Below are 24,459 nucleotides of genomic sequence, written 5' to 3' on the forward strand. Positions count from 1 at the left end.
AGGGTTTTATTTATAACAAACCTAGATGCATGTTTGGTATAGAGAAATGGAATTGTCGAGATTGGGAATGTATGGGGTTAAAGGGTGTAGTTGAATTATTTATCACTCACCGAATTGAAATGTTGATTGAATATCCATTGTGCATTTATTTTCTGCATAGAGATAACTGCTTTGGGCTATCGGTGGAGGATAGTCGTGATTGTTGTAGACAATGCATGATGATTAGGCAAACGGAAACTAATCAATGGAATGTGTCATGGAAATTGACGGTTGATAGAATACATTAACTGTATGTATTGAGTGATTGTATATAGAACCAATGTGTTTGTATACGTTATGTGTAGAGGAGGAGATGGGGGATGTACTCCGCGGTTTAGGGGAAGATAGGGGATGTACCTCTAAACCGGATAGTGTTGGGAGAAGATAGGGGATGAACTCCGTAGATACAGCTCATATGCTTGTCTAGAGAAGTGAAGATAGAGCTCATATGCTTATCTTTGTGAAGTGTGGATACAGCTTATATGCTTATCTGTGAATGTGGGATATTGTTCTTATACATATCTGTTGGTAATGTGGGTACAGCTTATATGCTTATCTGTGAATGTGGGATATAGTTTTTATACATATCTGTTGAAAGGATGATAGAGCTAACATGCTTATCTGTTGAAAAAGGGGGGAAATGAAAAATATCTTGGACCCATAAGTCGTATGACATAAACATGTAATTTATGTGAATGTATCAGTGTTGGCCATCTATCAATTGCTAATCTTTTAGTCATTGTTCATGGTTGGTTTAGTATATTTCTACTGGGCTGTGGCTCACCCTATATGGGAATATCATTTTCAGGTACAGGTAGCATGCCACCTCCAAGGACATAGCTTGGGAGGTTAGAAGCGGACATACTTTTGTCGTTTTATTTTTGATGTATTACATGTAAATTCAAGCCAAGGGCTTAATGTGTAAACGAGTTAGTACTCTTTTGTTGTAACTAGGTGTTAACTTGGAAAGCTGTAAGCCCGTAGGGCATTTTGCTTTTGTTGTTAACATGTAATACTTTTGTAATGAAACTCTGATGAATAGAAGAATGTGGTTATTTCATATGTCAATGAATGTTTGGGAAGAGCTATTCTAGGTTTTTTTTGTTATTTTAGGTCAAGTTTGGCATCTACTAAAATAATACAAAAAGTCACTATCTTATTTAAGTCACATCATTTTATTTAAATCACATCACCTCTCTAACACATCACATCAAACCCAACCCATATAAGCCAATAAGTCAAAAAGTGCATTTTTTTAGAACATCCCAAACCAACCCTTAGTCACAAAAAATAAAATAGGCTATTTTAGCCATAAAAAATAAAACATCACATCAAATCCATAATCATTACACTCTTCTCTCACAAAAAAAGTCAAAAAAACCAAAAAGTCCTTCCCAAACCAAGTTTTTTAGCCTAGGTTAAAATAGCCAAAAAAACTAAAAAGTCAAAAAGCTAACCCATTTCCCAAACGGAGGCTTAGAATAGGATCTAAGCTTGGATCACGGCCGAGCTTAGGCAGGCTTTTTTTTAAAAAAAATTAACGATAAATACATTATTTATGTAAATTATTTATTACAGATAAAAAATAAAAGCAAAATTATATTAAAATATTTTAGTTAAAATTAATGAGATGTTTTGTTTAGTTATATTTTATTGTGGTATTTAAATTTAATTGTGTATGACTTATATTTTTTTAATTATGAACTTATAACTAAAAAAAGTATATAATTTTTTTCTTTTGAAATGAATAATTTTATATATATAAAAATGAAATTTTTAATATTATAATATTTAATTAAATATATAACATTTATTGAATGAATAATTTTTATTTTAAAATAAAATAAAATATTACAAAAATTTATATCATTAAATAAAATAGGTATAGATTATTGATGATGGTAGAGCAATTGCATCACTATAGGTCAACTACATCCAACTACGTTGGCACTTACTGGCCTACCAATCATTTGCATTATACTCCACCTCAATAATCTAATACAAAAAAAATAACAAAATGAAATAGTAAAGAAAAATTGTTTATCAATCATCGGAAGAGACAGGCATTTCAGTTGCGTTGTTCGATGATATTTCATCCAAATCATTTTGAATTCTCTCATTTTCACTATAATTTTGGTGGTGTTTGGGAACTTGGTTCCCAAATTTTTTTCTCATTTTTTCCACTAAAAGAAAAAAGTTTTGCAAAATCAAAAAAAACAAATACAAACAAAATATCACATCTAACCCCATAATCATTTCACTTTTTCTCTCACAAACATCACATCCAACCACAAAAAAACCCAACTATCTTCCCAAACACTAAAAATTTTTTATCCAATAATATCCTACAACTAAAAAAACCTACATAAAAACCCACTTTCCAAACACCCACTTTGTTTTCTCGTAAGCTCATGCATATGATCTCTGGATATCATCAGTACCTCAACCATTTGGGATAAAAGCCTGCTGTGGTAATCGCTCAGCACCCGTCCACCTGCATTAAAAGGAATTTCCAAAGTAACTATAGAATAGGAATGATTAGTACATCATGAGCCATCTATGAAAACACAACCCACATAGTTTCATTTTGTTTCCACCAATCCAAAATGTCAAAATCATTGAAATCATCCATTGACGGGTTGTCCAAATAATACTGTAGTTCAGAACTTCTTACGCTTGTATGTTGAGATATTCTTCTACTTTTATTGCTGAAAAAACACTTAATCTCCCGCCTCGAGATGTGACTACTAGTGTAGTGTGTATAGATGTATTTATAGATGCAGTTGTCCTTTATTCTTCAAATAATTTGTTGCATGTTTACATAATAAGGGCAAACTATGTTTGATCAACGAAAATATGTTCTAAAAATTCTTGTAAACCAATTTCTTTACACCTAGGATCAATTATTATGGCTAAACCTAAAAGTTAAGGCAAATGAACAAAATATTTATCAAATTTTACTTTCATTGAAGTAATAATTGTTACATAATATACATTACCTATATATTTTACGAAAGCTTTAATTATTTCTGTTAACCTATGTAAAACAAATGGTGAAGTACGAATATATATATATATATATATATAAGAAAATAATTTTGTTAAAATATCAAAACTTTTTAAAAAATCTTTATACAAAGCTACTTAACGCTAGTTAAGTTCTATGGGAGTCAGTACTCCTCTTATTGATATTGTTGCAAAAAATAAGCCTATTGCTCTTCTTAGTTTACAAACTCTTTTTAACATATTATACGCTGAATTATACCTACAATTTATATCAAAAATTAATTTTTTAAATGGCATACTTTCTCGTTGACAAATTTTCCTATGTTTTGAAATTCGATTAGCAGAATACATAATAGTAACAACTACATTTTTTATTACAAGTACAAAAGTCTCGTATACATACATAGCTTATTTAACAATCAAGTGTAAAATATGAGTACAACAACGAACATGAAATAAATTTCCATCAACAAGTAATTGTAAAGTTGATTTTAAATGAGTTACAATTTGATTACAATATACTGCATTATCTAAACTAATTGTAAATATTTTATTTTGTAAAGCACATTCATACAATACATTTCTTGTTTATACACCAAACGAATGACCAGTATATGGAAGTTTAACTAATTTAAATGAAATAATTATTTTATTTAATTTTCAATCATTATCAATAAAATGTGCAGTGATACATTGATTATTTAAACTATTATTTGACCACAGATCAGATATTAAACAAACTCTTTCATTTAATTTTTTAAAGATGTCAAATAATTCACTTTTAACATCCTCAAATTTCTTCAAAATCTTGTTTCTAGTAGGATTTCTTGAAAACTTTGATATTGCGGTGCAAAACTTTCGTAAATCATTTCGCCTTCGTTTGGCAACTTGGGTTGGGTTAGGTTTAAGACTATTTTAGCCACAAAAAGACAAAATAAGTTTTTTAGTCCAATACGACAAAATATCACAACCAACCCATAATCATTATATTCTTTCTCTCACAAAAGTCAAAAAAACTAAAAAGCTCATCTCAAACGAGGTTTTTTAGTCCCAGGCTAAAATAGCCAAAAAGACAACCCACTTCCCAAACGAACGAGACATTCACTAATAGTAAAAGGTTAGTCTTTTTTAATAATATAATCAACTACAGAATTTTGTGCACGTATAGGATCATATGAAAATGTTTGTAAATTACCAGTTGATAAAACCCTTAATTGCATTTGACTTCTAATATCAGGTTGTTAATTTTGTAAATGTTTGTTAACATACTTTTTTGGATGACTAGTTGTCACGCCCCCAAAATACACAATAGATACAACCCAAAACATATATTAATAAGCGCATAAGTCAGAGTAAATAGTCATTTTCATTACATGAAGTTAATGATACAAAAGAGTTTGACAAAAATAAATGTCCTATTGGCTTACACTTTTCTAAGTCTTGACTTGGTTACAATAAAAGTGAGCTTCGCTTATTACATCTTAAGGCCTTAGCTTTACCAAAAATATACAATCAAAATAAGAAGCTCTTGCTCCCGAAAATTTCTCTAACGCTATTGCCTTGGTAGAGGCATTCCATCATTACCTGAAAAATGTTTTTCCCAAATAGAGTGAGTCACAGCCCAGTAGGAATCATCTAACACAATATATGAAGTTTAGCAGAGATATAAGTACAAAGTGCATAAACAATGCTTGTGGTAAAACTTTTCGCAACTTTATATACTCATATGATATCAATTTTAAGTCTTAATCCATTTACTTTCAATAATATTCCGTTCACTTATTTGTCTCAATTCATGAGTCAATTTTGTTATTTATCAACAACCGAATTGAGGCTATAACTCAATAATTTTCAAATCATACAACACATATGCATAAACACTTCAAACTTCCATTTCACGGATATTTCGTCCGCAGATAGCCATCAAACGGGACCCATGTAAACGTAAGCTACACAAGCACTACAATTGCTATTTTACGGATATTTCGTCCGCGGGCTAGGCACCCATGTATAATTTCAGGACTTTCACTAGGACACTTCGGCCAACTTAATTATAATGGAGTCCATCCCCTTTCTCCTCCCAAACAAACATTCATATACAATGTATTTAAACGCATAATCACACATGGAGTACATCCCCTTTCACCTTCCAAACAAACATGCATATACAATGTATTTAAACGATCACACGTGGAGTGCATCCCCTTTCTCCTCCTAAACAAACATACATATACAATGTATTTAAACACGGCCATATTCAATGACAACTATCAAAAGATTAGTTTCAATTCACCTAATCCACATACAATTTCTACAACAGTCAAAGCTATCCTCCACTGATAGCCCAATACAGTTATCTCTAAACAGATATCCAATCTCAAACAGATAATTTATTCAAAACTTTCTAAGATGTGAAATAATACATATTCAATTCCACCATTTATATCAAAGATCATCCAATTTCACATTTTCAATGACAATTTCAATTATTTATACAAAATAATAATTTGATGCAATTAAGGCAAAAATCCCTTTTTTCTAAATATCAACCCAAGTACCAAAATCTACTATTTTGACACAGCATGAACATATTTTTAGCCTCCAAACTCATTTATTTCATATTCACCAAAAACCCCTCTTTTTATTTCACCCCCAAACCCTAGGTTTGATCAAACTACTCCCAAATCCCACAATTATTACACAAAAACAAATAACTAAGCTAAAAACCATATGAGAGTGTAGAAAAATCCCTACCTCAAAGAGTGAAGACGAATCAAGCAAGAGTGAAACATCAAGAATACCGAAACCCACTTTTATTCGGATCAAAATGAAGATCTTGAAGCACTTTACATTTTTCCCAAAGGCACTAGGGTGGAAATCCCAATAGATCTAGATGAAATCTTAGAGAGAATGTGAGTTTTAGAGAGAGAATGTGTAGATTTAGGTGTTTGGAAAGTTTTAGAGAGAGAGAGAGAGAAGAAAAAGTGATTCAAAATGTCATATTCACGGACTGTTCATCTTCACGGACTGTTATACACGCTATTCGCTTGAGCGAAGAAAGTGACGCTCGAGCGTCAGACACAAAGTTCCGCCCAAGCGTGGGATACGCTCTTTTAGAAGTTTTACAGATGAAAGACCCTGCTCAAGCATGAGACTGGACGCTCGAGCGTCCAATGTATTCTCCCAGTATTTGCAGATCTGTAAAAATGCTGCGAATTGACAAATTCCGCTCGAGCGCAAGAATGGCCGCTCGAGCGGAGGAACAAAATTTGTGAAGCCCGTTCGAGCGGAAGAGCTAAAATCTAGACATCACATGTTTGGAAAAACAAGCAACCAACCTGTCTTTAACGCACAATTACAACCCGGTCACCAAAATAGAAAGGGAATAAGTGAAACAAGATGTGAATAACCGTTCTAAACCACACTAACCCGAGTTCGGAATACAGTAAGTGATGGGTCAAAAACCGAAATCGCTATACTAGTACCCTCCGCCTATGCAACACTAAGTAAATGTGCACAATATTTACATTTTGCTTTAAATATAATTGAACCATCAGAGTTATTTATAGATATTTTTTCAAAATGTTCCCAAACATTACTAGTTGTGCCCCTAAATGATGATCTAATTATTGGAAGATGGATATTAGAAGGAGAATCAACAGATTCATATTGTGTAGTATATGTATCAGCATCGAGATAAAATTAATATTATGATCCATAGTAATGTAAGTAAAATAATATATAAGAACTAACAATTAATTTAAATAATGAGTAACAAATAATAATTAATATATGTTCAGAAATAATTAAGAAAACAAATGAGTAGCTAATAAATTCAGTTAAACTAATTTATGTTATCGACTAGCGAATGCGATTAAAAAATTAGCTTATTCTGATAAAAGTTTCTTGTTGCCCAATTGCAATTGCTACTTAGGGATGACACTTCAAAATTAATTGAGAGTTGAAAGAAATTGAGAGTTTAAGAGAGAGAATTGTCTGTGAGATTTATTTTAGAAAAGAGGGGATATTTATAGAACTTTAAAAGATTGAAGTAAATTTATAAATAAAAAAAAATGACCGTTGTTTTAAACAGTAATATGACCATTCAATTATTTTTATTATTAATTTTTTTTAAGTCTGTAGAGGTGCAGATATATATATATATATATATTGGTTTTTTTAATTCATTGCAAATTGCAATGATGATGTGAGTGATGCATGACAAGGGGGTAGGGGTTAGGCGACACTGGCAGGAGGCAGTCAGCTCTACCTCCCTGCAAGGAAATGACCGTCTTATTTATTTATTTATTTTAATTATTTAACCGTTGTAATTTGCCTTCTATTTTTTTTATTTGGTGGGCCAGGTCAAGCAAGGGCTCGATTTTTTTTTTGGGCCAAGCTAATGGACTCAGCTTCAAATAGAAGGCCAAGGCCTAGGCCCAATGTCCGAGCTCGGGGCCCGAGTCGAAATAGGCAGGGTCTACCTCGGGCAGCGAGCGAGCTTCAAGCCGCCTACGAGCCTCGGGCCATTTGTACACCCCTATGCCTTGCCTTGCCTTGCCTTGATACCGCCAGTCAAGTCGGTCTGCCTCAAAGAATGTGAGCCATCTCGCCCATATAATAAAATCCAAAAGGGTTACAACACACCACCAGTGGCTGGCAATGTTTGTCTCCATCAAATAATTTTTTGAGTAAACTATCAATAAGTCTGTTTAGATTTAAATCTAATAAAATCTTATTAAAAATAAGTCTTAATAAAATTATCATTAAAAATATTTTTTTATGACAATTTTTTTTACATATATCTCTAATCTCTAAAAATTGATAATTAATGACTTTTTATCACGATTTTTATAAATTATTGCTAAAAACTTATACTAATTAGTGATGTTTTTATGATGAAAATTTTAAACTGTCACTAAAAATTAAAAATTTGTGATGTTCTTTGTGAATTTTTAAAACTACCGTTAAAACTTAAAATTAGTAACATTTTATGTGACAAAATTTTCAAACTACTGCTAAAAAATAAATAAGACATATTAAGTATCATTAATTATCATAAGACATATTAAATAATAAATCCACCTATTAGAATCTATGAGTCAATCCCCTTAATGATGGATAAACCAGCAAATAGGGTCTTTCTTGTAAATGAGTTATCGTTTGGCAAAAATTTTATAATTGGCTTTTTGAAACTGAGATTTTTTTTAACTTGAAATTAAAAAGTTCGTTTGACAATTTTTTTTTGAGTGAAATGATTATAATTTAAATGTGATATTTTTTTTATCTTATTAATTTATTTAGTCTATTTTATTTTTTTATATTTTTTTAGTTCCAATTAGAATGGCCAAACGAAGCTTATTTACAGGAAAGACCCTACTTGCTGGTTTATCCATCATTTAATCCATAATAAATCGGAGGAAAGCCTGATACTTCTCACATACTCAAACGAGATTGTATTTAACTCATTGAGTTTGATTAATTGATTATAGAAAATTGGCAAAATTAAGGTAGTGTTTGGTTTAGTTTTTAAATTAATATTTAGATCAAACAATTAAAAATATGTTTGGGTAACAAATTTTTAAAAAAATTTAAATTTTTTTTTCTCTTTCATCTCTCATTCTCTCTCTCTCTCTCTTTTTTTTAAAGAAATCAATCTATCATTTTTTCTCTATCCTCTCTCCTATGTCATCATTTTGAAAAATTATTAGTTGATCCAAGGACACCACATGGCTATACCCCTAGCCAATCACAAATCACCATGTCCTTTCATGTTCCTCAATCACCCAATACAATTAATCAATCACTTTTTCTCTATCCTCTCTCCTATGTCATCCTTTTGAAAAATTATTAGTTGGTCCAAGAACACCACATGGCTATATCCCTGGGCAATCACAAATCACCATATCCTTTCATGTTCTCCAATCACCCAATACAAAATCGTAGACCTCACCCCCTTCATCAATCACAATGTATATGGAGCATCGTGCGGCACTACATTCACTACAAGAAAACCTGGCAAATAAAACGGAGGTTTTTGCGACGGGGTAACTGCTGTCGCAAAAAGTGGTTTTTTTGCGACGCAGTGTAGTTTCCGTCCCCATTCTTTTGTGGTGGGGTTTATTTACCGTCGATAAAAAGGGACTTCTGCGACGGGTATGACTTCCGTCACTAATGATTGTAAAAGAAAAATGTAGGAACAGCTGCGACGCACGGTATACCGTCGCAAAAAGTATTCTTTAGCGACAGTAAAAGTTACCGTCGCAAATAGTGGACCATCTGTGACGGCAGAAGCCCATCGCAAATACTATGGGTAAAAATGACGTCGTTTCATTTGTTAATGATGTACCATTTGCGACGGTTAAAATTTGTCATCGCAAAAAAAGTTTTTTTTCATATCCCGCTCATTTCAGTATCCCATTCGCGGTCATGTGTCCCAAAATCCCTAAAATCCCAAATCAAAATCCATTGACCCCAAAATCCCCCAAATCCCCAATCTCCGACCGCGATAGCCTTCGCAGAGTGACAAGGGTGAACGACGGCCTTCGCCGAAGTGACGAGCAGCAGCAACGCGTGACGAGGGTGAACGACGAGTGACGAGGCAAGACATTCATCTCTTATCTTCAAGTTCGCCAATTGTAGCTCATCATGCTTCGTTGTCGCCTACATTTATCTTGATTGGTTCGTGCACAGCCAACCACTTTTGCCGATCAATTCCTTCAATGTGCATCGGTTGCTTATAGCGGTCCCGATATTTCCTGTTGTTGTTTAACTATAATCCGGACTCGGTTCCGTAGATTCGTTGTTATCTTATCCTCATTTCTATCCCTTACTCTTTTAATTAGAATTTTGGGTTGTGTTGGGCAGGTTGGGAATAAGTGGGTCGTGTTTTAAAACTTAGAAATTTTGCCCAGGTTTTGGTCTCTCCGCTCGAGCGGCGATTTGACGCTCGAGCGGGATTTTGTTGTTGCCTCTCCGCTCGAGCGGCAGTTTGGACGCTCGAGCGTGAATTTCCTTCTCTCAGCATTTTGGTCGTCTGCAGAAAATTCTGGGAGAGTGCACCCGGCGCTCGAGCGGATCTTTGGACGCTCGAGCGTGAACCTGTGTCTGTACGCTCGAGCGGGGTGTTGTACGCTCGAGCGGACCTGCTTTTATATCAGTTCGTGAAACCACCTTTTTGATCACTTTTTGATTTCCTTTCTCTCTCTTACTTTTTCAAAACCTCCATTGGAGAGCACCTCACTCTAAAACCGAACTTCTCTCTTAGGATTGATCTACCTAGAGTGTTTTCCTCACCTTGGGCCTTTGTAAGAAGTGTGTTGATCGTCGAGGGCTTTGTTGAGATCTGAGAAATTTGGGATTTGGAGCACTTCTGAGTTTTACTCATCTTCTCCCTTGGAGCTCTGAATTTGAGGTAGGGATATCCTACTCCTCTCTATGGATTTTGTCTTTAAATTTTGGTAATTTGAGATGTTGGGGTTGGTTTGGTAATTTTGTGAAAGTTTGGGCCTTTTGTGTTATTTTACAAAAGTTGGGGTTTTATTTGTAATAAACCTAGATGCATGTTTGGTATAGAGAAATGGAATAAATGTTGAATCATTGATGAAAATAGGACCTAAGGGTGGTAATGGTAATTATGGAAAATGACCTAATTACATTGTTTAATTAATTGAGATAATTAATTGTGGGAAATGAGGAAATGAAATGGAATTGTTGAGATTGGGAGTGCATGGGGTTAAAGGGTGTAGTTGAATTATTTATCGCTCACCGAATTGAAATGTCGATTGAATATCCATTGTGCATTTATTTCCTGCTTAGAAATAATCGCTTTGGGCTACCGGTGGAGGGTAGTGTTGATTGTTGTAGACAATGCTTGATGATTAGGCAAACTAAAACTAATCAATTGGATGTGTCATAGAGCATGTCGGTTGATAGAATACATTAATTTTATGTATTGATTGATTGCATATGTGATTCTGTGTTTATATGCATTACTTGTGTATGGGAGGAGATAGGGGATGTACTCCACGGTTTAGGGGAAGATGGGGGATGTACCTCTAAACCGGTTAATGGTTTAGGGGAAGATGGGGGATGTACCTCTAAACCGGTTGTTGGAATGTTGATATAGCTCATATGCTTATCGGTTGAAGTGTTGATACAGCTCATATGCTTATCTGTTGTAGTAGTGATATAGCTCATATGCTTATCTATTGAAAAGTTTGTTTGATTTGATATAGCACTAAAATGTATATCATCATTGTTTGCGAAGTATGGGAGTAGTTTATGTGTTATTGATACAACACCATAATGTGTATCCACCTTGGATTTCGAAAGTGTTCTAGTGATGAACTATAATCTCATCAAACGTTCTGGCCAGAGTACTGAGCCTTGTTTTCAAACTCAAAGTTGAACAAAAATGAAAAGTGAATTGTAATATAGACTTGGCTGTCATGGTAACGTAGGGAGATGTAAATGGAAGTGTCAGTGTTGACCATCTACCAGTTGCTAATCTTTTAGTCATTGTTCATGGTTGGTTTAGTGTATTTCTACTGGGCTGTGGCTCACCCTATATGGGAATATCATTTTCAGGTACAGGTAGCATGCCACCTCCAAGGACGTAGCTTGGGAGGCCAGAGGCGGACTTTTTGTTGTTTTACTTTTGATGTATTACATGTAAATTCAAGCCAAGGGCTTAACGTGTTTGAGTTAGTACTCTTTTGTTGTAACCAAGTGTTAACTTGGAAAGCTGTAAGCCCATAGGGCATTTGCTTTTGTTGTTAACATGTAATACTTTTTGTAATGAAACTCTGATAAATGAAAGAATGTGAAGCTTTTGAATATCAATGCATGTCTTATTTAATGGGTTTAAAGTTATTATTTTGAGGGCGTTACAACTTGGTATCAGAGCGTACCTGGTTCGAATACTTTGGGTACGTGGGAAGTGATTAGTATCACAATGGGTTTCTCTCGCTTGTTAGAGACTTAGACGTAATGTTACGTACTTTTGTGATAACATGTTTATGTGACTATTTGGGTATGGAATGTAGTTTCTTGGATGTTGATTGGATCCTTGGGTTTCTGGGAGTCCAGTTGGAAAGGCACTTGATCAATGCTGTTTCTGATCGGAACTCTAGTAACGCCTCGGGACTATCATTATCTGGAAATGAAATTCGTAAGTGCTTACATGTTTATGTGCTTATGTGGAGTGAATTACAGTTATCTATGTGTTAGGATGTAAGTGTTTAGCTTCGGCACATGTATGAGTGTGCTAACGTGTCTCCGTTACTTTTACTAGGATGCCTAGGCGAGGAAGTTGCGATTTCCCTCCTTCCGCTCGGGAAGAGCTGCGGAAACAATTTGTGGAATTACGCCAAGGTACTACACCTTTGGTGCGGTTCGAAAGATGGTTTGCTAATCTGTCGAGGTTTGCTCCAGAATTGGTGGAGACAGAGGACTTACGTTGTTTTGAGTTTGAGAGTAAGCTGCGTGACGACATCCGTGTAAGGATAGCGGGGTCTTGGCATAAAAGATATAGGGCGCTTGTTGAGGCGGCCGCCCATGTAGAGGCCGCAGTGCTAGCAATGGGGCAGAGTGGGGAGGAAGCCATCTCGGCGACTCCTGTGACTCAGGGTGTTGGTAGGCCTTTTAAGAGGCAGAGGGTTTTAAACTCGCAACAGGAAGGACGGGCTAGAACTGCCCTTCCAGTGTCAGATTTGGGTTCGGGGGAAAATAAGCAGAAGGGCATCATTTGTTTCAGATGTGGTCTGCTGGGCCACAGGGTTCCGGTTTGCCCACAGAAGAAAGGGGTGGGGTTAGCAGTTCAACCAGTAGTTGTACCACCAGGATCATCCAACCAGTCGGGTTTTGGACCGATTAAATGCTCAGTGGGGAGGAAGTTGTTGGGGTCTTCATCAGCCCAGATTCTGAACCAATCTCGTGCTCAGGCACCGCCTACCTGTTGGGTGTGTAATCAGCCGGGTCATATTCGACGTTTTTGTACTCAGTCGGGAGCTTCTTTAGGGGTTTTGCAACCTAGCCAGGCTCAGTTTCTTTCGACTGGGCAGGAACAGTATCGTTTTGGGGGACTAGCAGGCCAGATTGCGAGGGCCTCAGTAGAGTCGAGTTCCCAAGCCCCAGCTAGGGAAGTTTGTAGTTGTTCCAGGTGTGGGCAGAGGGGGCATACCAGTGGTTCTTGTCCGTGACTTGTAAGCTCGTAGGTTGCCTTATGTTCGGGGATGACCAACTTCGGCGGTCCAACAAGGGACGGTAGTAGTAGTAATACTGATGGGATGGTTTTGTTTTGACTAATCCGTTTTGTAATCAGTGGATTATTGTTTTGTGATCATTGGGTTCCGTTGTGTAACCAATGTGTTTTGGGAAGGTTGAAACATCTAAACTGTTTGTTTATCTATATATATATACATATATGCTTTGTTTGTTAATTTCCCTAGAGTGGGTGAATTGGAGCATGTCGTAGCTCTAAAATTTTATTAATGTATAAAGTTCCTATATAAAAAAAAAAATTTTTTTTTTATGCTTGTGACTTGATTTGGGCAGGATGAGGGCTAGAGAACCATGTTTTCAAAATTTGGAAGAACCACCGAGGGGTACGTGTCCTAGCCAAGGTAATATTGGAGCGAGAACTGTTTTACTTGCCGAGTGTGTGGAATTACATGGGTACTACCCATTTAAAGTTTTGTGCGTGGTATAGCTTTTGATCTACTGTCGAGTGAACTTGAGAGGATGTGAAGTGTACGATTAATACTAGATGTAACACGTATTTAATATGGTGTCCTACGGGGGCATGGTACATAATTTTGTCAAGGTTGGACTCGTACCTTCGTGGTAAGTAACGTTGTCAAGATTGCAGGTGTACTGATTGGCCGTTTCAAGTGAAGGGATGTCAGTCCCTATATAAGGTTGTGATTGTTGTATCGGGAGCGATGTGTTGTGAGTAGCTGGTACTATACCTCGGGCTGTAGTATAATGGATGTCTCCCTAAGTTTTCAAATTTCTTTATTTGGATTGAATGTGATAAGTTCGTACCTTAGCACTGGTCAAGTCAGAGGATATTATCAGAAGCATTAATTGGGTATATAGCCCATGGTTAGAGTGTGACCCGTGGGTGGAGTCACAGTGGTATGGTGTTTGCGGATGAAGATGTGGGTTAATGACGAGGGAGGCGAGGACTTTTACCCCTCTGGAAAGTTAGAAGAGTGAATCTTTGGAAGCCCTATCGGCGACTTGTGACGGTGTCGGGGTTTGGTTCATGATGGTTGCCTAGCGGTAGTGTGGACTAGTGGTTTAGCACGGAGGCCGGGCCTCTTGATGGTACTCTCGAGATGAGTGACAAGTAAGATATAGAGTAACGAGTGGACCCTATGAGTTATTGGAGGATTCGGTGTAGGAGTAAGAGGGCTTGCAAAATAAGGAGGTTTTGCCTAGTACGGTTGAATGTGTTAGATGGGATGGTTTCGAGAGTTGCGCGGTGTTGGCAGGACTATATGAGAATGTTCGAGGGAACGTGAGATTTGTATCTCGAGTTAGTGGGAATGGTACCTGTATGCTGGTTCGTGTGTTGGGCCTTGCTAGATAGTGAGTCTGTGGTGACCCCCCTTGGTTGTATAGGGGTAGTGTTCATATTGTGATTGGTTATCCATTGTTGGGTGTGGGTTATGAGTGGATGCTGCCAACATTCTTTGAAGGAAGAGCAATTCGTGTTCTAAAGTAATGAGTATAGCGTGGGTCAAAGTAGTCCTTCGTATTCGGGATGTTGTGATTGAGGTTGACCATGTCGGTCTTCGGTCAAGGAAGTGAGCAGGCTTGCTAGATAACCATGGCGGGGGATGGTGATTCCTTTAGACGCGATGTTGAGGCGGTTAAATTTTAGGAAATCCAGTGAGATTCCAAAATTTGTGGTTCGTGTAGAGAACTCCGTGGTTGGGGTTAGTGGTCTGAGTAGCACATCAGTGTGTGGATTACTGAGTGTAGAGTTTATTGAGCTGACTAGTCAGCTTGTCGGTATCGGGTGTTGGGGTGGCATTGGTCACCTTGAGTTTAGTCTCGTTCGTTGTAGACTACGTATGTTGATTAAGGAAAACTGAAATTAATCGAACATGTTTTGTCGTTGAGTCTGACGGTTGGAATAATACATCTAATATATGTATTGATTGATCATTGTGAATGATTGGCTTTTTATACATTATGAGTGTATGGTGTTTAGTTTGATGTTGATACAGCACTATAATGTGTATCATTTGTGTATTTCTGAGCCGTGTTTATGATTTTAAAGTGGTTAAGTAAAGGGAGGCGGGATAAAATTGCAAAACCATGAATTTCTTATACCTTATGTGTTGATAGTACTGTTGTTATTTCTATTAATTATCATTATAGAAATGTTATGTTCTGTGTCGGTTGTGGCATCACTGTATGAGTGATGGTTGTGGATAGTGCTGTTTTGGAAAGAAATGGAAAACAAAATTTTTCCAGTGTTTGGACCATATAAATGCGTTGTTGAAAAGTTGATTTAATTCAAGAATTTTAAAGAATTCCAGATTAATCTTTTGGCAAATAAACTGTGGATGACTCTGCGTTTTGGGTAACACCGTATTTGTGAAAAATGTTTGCAAAGCTTTTGAGTTTTCGTACGGAACATGCAAGATTTATTCCGGAACGTTAACGTTGAAAATTTAAACATCTTTGGGAAATGCCTCTTGAACAAGAAAATGTTTTCTTATTATCTACTCTAAAGATTTGCTTTGGTCGTGTTGTTGAGTAGTGACTTAGCTTGGAATGCTAGCCGGTTGTTGGTGAATTGTTTCGGGGGAGGTTTGGTTTGTTGAGGCTTGCGTACCTAAGGTGTGGTTGTTTAGAATGTGTTTCCTTGGTTAGTATCTTCCTTGCTAAGAGTAAGTCGGAGGTTTGTTGTGAGAGTAATTTCTTTCCTTGGGGCTCGATTGTTGAATGCTCTGTTATCAGTTGGCCTTGTGTTTTGGCGTACCCTTAATTTCGGGGACGAAATTCTTTAAGGGGGGGAGGTTATAGCGGTCCCGATATTTCCTGTTGTTGTTTAACTATAATCCGGACTCGGTTCCGTAGATTCGTTGTTATCTTATCCTCATTTCTATCCCTTACTCTTTTAATTAGAATTTTGGGTTGTGTTGGGCAGGTTGGGAATAAGTGGGTCGTGTTTTAAAACTTAGAAATTTTGCCCAGGTTTTGGTCTCTCCGCTCGAGCGGCGATTTGACGCTCGAGCGGGATTTTGTTGTTGCCTCTCCGCTCGAGCGGCAGTTTGGACGCTCGAGCGTGAATTTCCTTCTCTCAGCATTTTGGTCGTCTGCAGAAAATTCTGGGAGAGTGCACCCGGCGCTCGAGCGGATCTTTGGACGCTCGAGCGTGAACCTGTGTCTGTACGCTCGAGCGGGGTGTTGTACGCTCGAGCGGACCTGCTTTTATATCAGTTCGTGAAACCACCTTTTTGATCACTTTTTGATTTCCTTTCTCTCTCTTACTTTTTCAAAACCTCCATTGGAGAGCACCTCACTCTAAAACCGAACTTCTCTCTTAGGATTGATCTACCTAGAGTGTTTTCCTCACCTTGGGCCTTTGTAAGAAGTGTGTTGATCGTCGAGGGCTTTGTTGAGATCTGAGAAATTTGGGATTTGGAGCACTTCTGAGTTTTACTCATCTTCTCCCTTGGAGCTCTGAATTTGAGGTAGGGATATCCTACTCCTCTCTATGGATTTTGTCTTTAAATTTTGGTAATTTGAGATGTTGGGGTTGGTTTGGTAATTTTGTGAAAGTTTGGGCCTTTTGTGTTATTTTACAAAAGTTGGGGTTTTATTTGTAATAAACCTAGATGCATGTTTGGTATAGAGAAATGGAATAAATGTTGAATCATTGATGAAAATAGGACCTAAGGGTGGTAATGGTAATTATGGAAAATGACCTAATTACATTGTTTAATTAATTGAGATAATTAATTGTGGGAAATGAGGAAATGAAATGGAATTGTTGAGATTGGGAGTGCATGGGGTTAAAGGGTGTAGTTGAATTATTTATCGCTCACCGAATTGAAATGTCGATTGAATATCCATTGTGCATTTATTTCCTGCTTAGAAATAATCGCTTTGGGCTACCGGTGGAGGGTAGTGTTGATTGTTGTAGACAATGCTTGATGATTAGGCAAACTAAAACTAATCAATTGGATGTGTCATAGAGCATGTCGGTTGATAGAATACATTAATTTTATGTATTGATTGATTGCATATGTGATTCTGTGTTTATATGCATTACTTGTGTATGGGAGGAGATAGGGGATGTACTCCACGGTTTAGGGGAAGATGGGGGATGTACCTCTAAACCGGTTAATGGTTTAGGGGAAGATGGGGGATGTACCTCTAAACCGGTTGTTGGAATGTTGATATAGCTCATATGCTTATCGGTTGAAGTGTTGATACAGCTCATATGCTTATCTGTTGTAGTAGTGATATAGCTCATATGCTTATCTATTGAAAAGTTTGTTTGATTTGATATAGCACTAAAATGTATATCATCATTGTTTGCGAAGTATGGGAGTAGTTTATGTGTTATTGATACAACACCATAATGTGTATCCACCTTGGATTTCGAAAGTGTTCTAGTGATGAACTATAATCTCATCAAACGTTCTGGCCAGAGTACTGAGCCTTGTTTTCAAACTCAAAGTTGAACAAAAATGAAAAGTGAATTGTAATATAGACTTGGCTGTCATGGTAACGTAGGGAGATGTAAATGGAAGTGTCAGTGTTGACCATCTACCAGTTGCTAATCTTTTAGTCATTGTTCATGGTTGGTTTAGTGTATTTCTACTGGGCTGTGGCTCACCCTATATGGGAATATCATTTTCAGGTACAGGTAGCATGCCACCTCCAAGGACGTAGCTTGGGAGGCCAGAGGCGGACTTTTTGTTGTTTTACTTTTGATGTATTACATGTAAATTCAAGCCAAGGGCTTAACGTGTTTGAGTTAGTACTCTTTTGTTGTAACCAAGTGTTAACTTGGAAAGCTGTAAGCCCATAGGGCATTTGCTTTTGTTGTTAACATGTAATACTTTTTGTAATGAAACTCTGATAAATGAAAGAATGTGAAGCTTTTGAATATCAATGCATGTCTTATTTAATGGGTTTAAAGTTATTATTTTGAGGGCGTTACATTGCTCATTACCAGTGTCTTGGTTTCTGTCAAGTTCATGGATGATATGCGAGTTCTCTTCACTTTTCTTCTTCTTTTTTTTTATCTTTTTTTTAAGTAGTGATTGAAATTCTTTGATCTATTCTTGTGGTTATACATGAATTATTTAGTTTTTTAGTTAGCAAAGTGGATTTAGATGTTAATTGTATTGAAGTTTGTTTTTTTGTTGGGAGCTTCCTCTATCAATTAAACTTAATATTTAAAAAAAAAAATTCAAATTTTAAAATGGGTAGATTTGATTCATTACGTGTGATTCACACTATGCTAAATTTAAATACTCCTATATACATTAATTGAAATTCTTATGTATATACATTTCTAAAGTTAAATTGGGTTGTCATATGAATTTGTATCCCTCTTCAATTTGATCATTCTTTTTTTCTATTTTCATTCAATTGAATTCTAGGTTTATACTTCTTTGATTTTTTATTTTTATTTTTTTAAATTTCTCTTGTGAATTGACTTTCCTTAATTTATTTATTTCCTTATATCCTTTTTTTCTTCTATTGCCATCCAATGAATAATATCTTCTTTTTTTTTTTTTACATGTATATTTACATATGTTTGATTATTATCTTCTTTCAAAAGTGGGTAATCATATATTTATATTTTATTTTTGTTAAGGCCAGGAGCTAAAGTTCTGTTTTGTTTTTTTGGCAAACAATATAATTTTTAAAGTTCTGTTTAAACACACACAAAAAAAAGAATCTGGTGAGTCCACAACCAATCATGAAGTGAATACAAATAACAAAGCTAAGTGAAAGTAATAATAAATCTAGGTTAATTCTACAAACACATTAATCTGATCATAAAAGTGGTTACCCATAGCATTGTGAGTGTTTTGTGTTTAATTTTATGATTTAATAATATATAAATTATATAAAATATATTAATTATTACGTCGAGCCTAGCCGGGCTCAAAGACTAATATTTTCAATCTCAATCCATTTAATACGGAGACCTAAAAGTTAAGTTTAGTTTAGCTTAGCCATACGAATTTATATTACCTATCAATCCTAGCTTCCTAAAAAGTTTGTTAGATCATGCTCACCCACCCCTACTCTAAGTACAACCCACTCTTACTTGTAAACAATTTAATATTTTAATTGGAACACTTAGTCACTTAATAAATTAACAAAACTTGTAACAAATAAAATTAAATCTTATTTTTTATCATTTATTTTCCATTAGTAATACACATTTAACATTCCATCAGAGATATGACTCTTAAACAAACCAAACTACTTTGTTGGAGATCAAATCAATAAATTTATATATGTACTATAAAAAAATCAAGTTATTGAAACTCGACTCGTATTTAACTCGTTAAAAATTCATTCGAGATTGACTCGTTAAAAATCAACGAAGCACGATGAGCTACAATTTCAATTTATATGTATATTTTGGATTTTAGAACTGCATAATAGACATTCATCTCTTATCCTATTGATTCCATCAGCTATCTCCTTCTCCATTGGAGTTGGAAGTGCCCATTATCACTAGGGTAAATGAGGAGGTCTTTACATGTGCTAGAAATTGACAGGTTGATCTGCTGTTTGCTTTGCACTCTGATTGTAGATCCAGATTCTTTGTTTTTCAGACTAAACCCCTGTTGGAAAAATGGTTTAATATAGGTATATTTTTTAGCCCAAAATTGAGTGGACCCCAAGCGTCTTTTGGGGTGGGTCCGAAGAGGTGGCGTGTTCCTTGCCGGGTGGCAAGTCACACGGTTGCAAGTCACACGGTGAAGACGGAACGTCAAAACCTTTTATGAGTGAATGGGAAGTTGACGTCGTTTTCGGGTTTAACATTAATTTTTTAGACTAAGTTCTTTTGAATTTTTTCAATAAAAATTATTGGGGGAATTTAAATTTTAATATAAATTTATTTTTGATTTCCTAAAGTGCTTTCCTAAAAATGATTAAACTATTCAAAATAGTTTAATAAAAGTATTCCAATAGTTTAGTAAAACTATTCCACAAATCAACGGTGCTTTTTCAAATAAATTGAAATAGTGTTCAAACTTTGTCTCCAAACGGCACTTTTTCTTTTGTTTGAATATTAGTTATAAGTACACGGTCAGATTTGTTTAAATTTAACAGTTACATCTGTTCATTCAATTTTGAACCTGTTTGGACCGCAGTATGTTGCCTATAAATTGAGATTATATTCCAGCAATCTTCATACTTTTTGAGAGTTCCGAAAATCAGTCTGCAGATTGTCTAAATTGCTGTCCAATTTTTCTCTAGTGCATTTATTCTTCATATTTAGTTTTAGAATAAATTAAAGAGAGTATAGAACACAGGTTTGGTTCGCCGAACAAATTGTTTAGAGTACTACTACAGTTTATGAAGATCATTGTATCCTAAGAGATAGACGCCACTCAACCGTAAGTACCGTAGCGGGGCGAATCTGTCTTAAGGACAGAGTGTCACACACTCGACTTGATCTTTGAATTTTCAATTCAGTTCGATAAATAAATACGGCACATTATTTATTTATTTGTTTGGCTTTATTTCAATTTATTTTATTTACACAGAAGATTGTTCCAATCTTAAGACAGATTCGAATTATTCTGTTTACAGAATTTTTCGTTTGTTTCCTTTTCTCTTTCTTCTTTTAAGAAAAATTATTTTCTGTGGATTTTCAAAATAATATTCTGGTTGGAAAAACAAATAGTGATTATATGCTATTTGACAGATAGTAGTAATATACTGTCTCTTTTCTTTGACAACTAGTAGTACGATACTGGTGTCATTAACAATTCAAAATATATTTTTGTGAAAATTTTTCAGAAATTAATTTTAGGTTTTAGAAATTATTTTCTGAGTTTTCATTACTTAAAATTCTATTTTAGTATTTTAATTATTGAAGTGTTATAGAAATTTAATTTCTTGTGTGGAATTAATTTGGTTAAATAAAATTTTATTTTATTTCTAAATTACTTGAAAAATAAAATTTATATTCTTATTTCTTTTATTTTACAGAATTTAATTTCTTGTGTGGAATTAATTTGGTTCAATAAAATTTTATTTTATTTCCAAATTAATTGAAAAATAAAAGTTATAGTTTTTATTTCTTTTATTTTACAAAATTTAATTTTCTGTGTGGAATTAATTTGGTTAAATAAAATTTTATTTTATTTTCTAAATACATCTTTATACCATCTAAAATCACTTAATTTTGGACAAGTAAGGTTACTAAGTTGATCATGTATGCGAGAATATATATTAATAGGAGTACCTATGAAATGTCTAACTATGGTATAGATTAATGTGTTAACACCATCAGGTTTGTAATAACCAATAGTTTCATCAAAGATTAGCAAATCATTTTCATCTTTTTGATTAGCATGTAAGATTGATTCTCTTTGTTCTTCAGTAAGGTATTTTTCCCACCAAGATTTGAGCATACCGGTAAAACCGGAGGTAATTAAAGATGCAATTTCAGGTTGAGAGTAATCAGGGTAGTTAGTAAGATAACTATTTGCAACCATAGATAAGTGATTTAATTTTTGAAGTATTTGATCTTCACTAAGACCATCAATATTTCATTCGTATAATTTTTTAGCAGATACAGAAAATTGATTAGAAAGATTAGTTTCTTCATATTGGAGGTCAGGTGGAGTAGGTCGAGAATACCAATTTTTAGTAAGAGTAGTCGGTTGAGGTTTAGGATAGTGGAGTTTATTAAGATGAGAATATTGAAATTGTTGAGCTAATTGATCAATTTCATTATCAGTTGTATCAGTTTCTGATTGAGTAGAAGTCTTGTCGAAAGGTTGGTTTAGGACAGTAAGACCTTTTTCCTTAGATGGTGAAGCTTGTTCCGAAGTAGTTAATTTAGTGAATATTTGTTCTATAGCTTTAATAGTAGAAGTATCTTGAGTGACTAAACTATTTCTTTTAGAACGATTACTGGGTAAGTTAATCAAAGGTTGATCTAAAGATTGTTTAGTGGATGTAGTGTTAGCAGAATAATCATCTAAATTAGTTTCTAGTTTATCTAATTGTTTACCAATTGTTTTTAAACATTGATTAGTATAATTATTTTGTTCAATAACTTTTTTAATTTCAGGGTCAGTGCCAGGCAACTTAAAAGGAGAGGTTGGGACTTCAGATCCTTGATGTTCAATAATAATATTAGATAAAGGAGGATGACTAGAGCTAACAGAAGTATTTGGAGAAGTTTTCCATTTATGTTTTGTGATTGTATTAACCTTTTTGTAATAGTTGTCTAAATATTCAAAGAAAGGAATTTCCATACTATATTCAATCATAAAATCATACCATTTTCTAGTAAGTTTAGATTGTTGAGTGGAATCATATTTGGTACGATAAGCATGTCTTTTAGTCCTATTTTCTTTAGATTTAAATTCGACATGTAATTTATCAAGATCAGGAGCAAAATATTTACTAATTTTCATTAATTGAGGATTGATTGGAGGTATTACTTCGAAATCAGTTTGAGTAGGAGAATTATTTGATTCAGTATCTTCTTCACGGAAATGTGTATGAGTAGAATAAACAGGTTTACTAATTTGAGAGGTAGTAGAGTTATCAATGCCTTTTAATTTACTATGGGAGGGTTGACCAAGATTAATTTGACTATTTTTTCGGAATAAAGGAGTATTAAATATTTCATCTTCAGTTTCAAGATCAGTAGGTATACTAGAAGTACTATGTCTAGAAGATTGACTACGATTAAATTTAATACGGACTGAACCGTCAGTAAATTGTTGAATATCTTGGATATCTTGACTAGTGGATTGTTGTTGATTATGTTTGTAATTTTCATTAACCGTAATCCATTGATCAGGGAGAGTAATATCTTTCCATTCTATCATTTGAGGAATATTTATATTAGTATCATTGTTACTAGTTTGAATCAGTAATGTTTTGTCCTTAGGGCTTTTATGTAAAGCTTGAACATTTAAATTGGTTTTAATACATTTATAATGGACACGGTAAATTAAAGCAATATTATGAGTTTTTTCTTTCATATTAGTAAATGAACCATTTAATTGAATATTTAAAGTTAATGCATCTAATATGTGTGGATCTCTAAGACTGAGTGTGAAATCAGGAAAACAATTAAAATAAATAGGTCCTTTGTGAAGACCAGTTTCCACCATACCCATTAAACTATCATTATAATCAAGAAAACGAGCATCTCTTAAACATAATAAAACAGAAGTATTTTTACCTTGTGGAGTTAATGGTTTGATTCCAACTTGAATTAATCCTAAATGAATAAAATTGTGACCAGTTTTTAAATGACGTTTAATAGTGTTAGCATCAAATAAGTGACAGGTTTCTCTAGGCTTTTCTAAAGCATAAACTTGTTCTAATGTTTTAACATGCAGATTAACATTAAAAGCAGATTGTAAAAACGTAGTTTTATAAATCTCTTTAATTGATAATTTTGGTATATTCCAACTTAAATCCAGTTTATCATTTTGTATTTCTAATTCTTCTTCATTAATTACTAATCCTTGATTAGGTATTGAGGGCAAAGTTGTTGACCTAGAACTGACTGAAGAGTTACTTCTAAATAATCGACTCATTTTTCTTTAATTAAACTGTTTTACAGGAATCTTAATACATTGTCTAAATTTATCATGTTTTCACATACTATGCTTTCACACATACCCATTTCGGAGGACCCCTAAAATCCTATACTGCCTAACCAAAGGACTGACCAAGGACAGGGACGAAGATTGGGTGGCTAGTAACAAAGTGGAAAACACAGATATAATTTTGACAAATTAAGATGACTGGAAACAGATTAACAGACAGAAAATAGAGTTGACTCAACAGAAGTAACAAAGCAGTAAGCAAGAGATCTCAACATAACTTGGCTCTGATACCAAAAGGGACGAAAAGGGACAGAAGCAGAAAGCAGAAATATAAAGAACATGAAGAAGGTAACAATACTAATAATACTAAAAATAAGCTAAACTAAAACTGAAATATAATACTAAAAGAAAACAGTTTAAAAATACATTAATAATAAAACTTACAATTGTTTAATGGAGTGAAATAAACAATTCTTCAATAATACTAAAAATAAGCTAAACTAAAACTGAAATATAATACTAAAAGAAAACAGTTTAAAAATACATTAATAATAAAACTTACAATTGTTTAATGGAGTGAAATAAACAATTCTTCAAAATACAT

The sequence above is a fragment of the Camellia sinensis genome, unplaced genomic scaffold (genome assembly GCF_055761805.1).
Source record: "Camellia sinensis isolate YWXY unplaced genomic scaffold, ASM5576180v1 Unanchor1, whole genome shotgun sequence".
Classification (NCBI taxonomy): Eukaryota; Viridiplantae; Streptophyta; class Magnoliopsida; order Ericales; family Theaceae; genus Camellia; species Camellia sinensis.